A 2,225-nucleotide genomic window follows, 5' to 3' on the forward strand; every position below is an offset into this window, starting at 1 on the left:
CCCTCCTCGTGAACCAAACACGCGTGACAACTATGTCGAGGTCAGACCCCGACAGTAATCATTGTTAATTGTAGTAGTATAATGTTTCTGATGTCCTAATAAGAGATGTGTGAGCAAAATAAAGTCAGAAATGGTAACGGAGAAAGAAAAGAACAGTAGTTTAAAATTAGGATTAGAGGAAAGACAGGAGAAAGCAGAATCGTTGATGTCAATATTAATTCTAATTTCCTGAACCAGCATTATATGATGCCATTCCCAGCATGGTCCCAAGAGAGAAGGGTGCATTGATTACCTAGGGCTTCCATAACAAAATACCACACAATAGGTGGCTTATAAGAACAGAAATCTAGTCTCTCACAAGTTTTGGAGATCAAAAATCCAAATCTTCTAGGAGAAGATTGTTTCTTGTCTCTCTCAGCTTTTGGAAGTCCTAGGCATTCCTTGGTTTACAGCTGCAGCATAACTTTGTTGTCTGGTGACCTTTTTCTGTTTGTTTCTTTGAATCTCTTCTCCTCTTTCCTAGGAAACCACTCAGATTGGATTACCCTACTCTGGGATGATCTCATATTAACTGCCCATTGTTGCTGCCACAGTACCAATTCATCTCACTGGGAGTCTCCCTTTTATCTCTGTTCCTCCACTTTACCAAGCATGATGTCCTTCTCCAGGGAAAGGTCTCTCCTGAGAATATGTCCAATGTATAAGAGATGAAATCTAGTCTTCTTGACTTCTAAGGAGCATTCTGGTTGTACTTTTTCCAACACAGATTTGTTTATTCTTCTGGAAGTCCATGACATCTTTAAGATTCTACTCCAACACCATAACTCAAATGCATCAATTATTCTATGGTTTTCCTCATTCATTATCCAACTGTCACATGCATATGAGGCTATTGAAAATACCGTGACTTAGGTCAGGTAAAGTTTCGTCCTCAAACTGACATCTTTGCTCTTGACCACTTTAAAGAGGTCTTATGCAGCAGATTTTCCTAAGGCAATACATCGTTTGATTTCTTGACTGCTGCTTCCATAAGTGCTAATGTTAGATCCAAGCAAAATGAAGTCATTGACAACTTCAAACTTTCTCAATTTATCATGATGTTATTTACTGCTTCAGCAGTGAAGAATTTGTTTTCTTTACATTGAGATACAACCCATAATCAAGACTGTTGTCTTTGATCTTCACATGTAAGCATTTTAAGTCCTCTTTGCTTTTAGCAAGCAAGGCTGTTTCTTCTGCATATCGCAGGTTGTTAATAAGTCTTTCTTCAATACTGATGCCACACTCTTCTTCATATAATCTAGTTTATAGGATTATGTGCTCACCATACAAATTGAATAACAATGATAAAACAATGTAACTCTGGTACACATATCATCTGTCTCCTGTAGAACAGTTGGTAGTTTTGAATTTCTGGCCTTAAGTTTAGAAGCCAGATTTACAACCACTATGCTACCAGAGCTCCTTATAAGAAACAAAAATTAGTTGTACAGTTCTAGAGTCCAAAATTAGGATGCTGACCTTATTGACTGCTTCTGAGTACTCTAAGGGAGCATCTGTCCCATGCCTCTTCTAGCTTCTGGTGATGGTTGGTAATCCTTGGCATTGTCACATCTGCCTCCATTTTTACATGGCTGTCCTCCCTTTGTGTCTGTGTTTTTCCTCCTCTTTTATAAGACTAATAGTCAGGTGGTAATAGGACCCACACCACTCCTGTAGGATCTCATGTTAACATAACTGACATATCCAAAGACTCTATTTCCAAACAAGGTCAGGGTCACAGGTACCAGAGGTTAATGCTTTACTATCAATTTTGGGGGGACACAATTCAATGCATAACAAAGCTAGACTCATTTTATAGATTAGTTCATTTTTTACCTCAGTGTAACTTTAAAGTTCAAGACTTTTCTGTAGATTTTCATTTCTTTTATATAGTCTTTCTCCAAAATTTGGTGCTCTAAGGTTTGAAAATTCATTGCTTCATCAATATTTTATATAGCCCTAATCTGTTGGTAGTATTGCAAATGTATGCTTATTTTATTAGTATTTTATTATAATCAGTACACCTATTCTGAAATTTTATCTCCTAGGAAATGAAATGGGGAGAAAATCTATACAGTTATTTATTTGTACAATTTCTTATGTGGACAGTTTGCTAATTATTCAATTTTCACCCAGAGTTGAACCCTTTTTTCCAGTTACTGCTGACCAAGAGTAGCCATTAG

Source organism: Chrysochloris asiatica, unplaced genomic scaffold (assembly GCF_000296735.1).
Source record: "Chrysochloris asiatica unplaced genomic scaffold, ChrAsi1.0 scaffold00176, whole genome shotgun sequence".
Lineage (NCBI taxonomy): Eukaryota > Metazoa > Chordata > Mammalia > Afrosoricida > Chrysochloridae > Chrysochloris > Chrysochloris asiatica.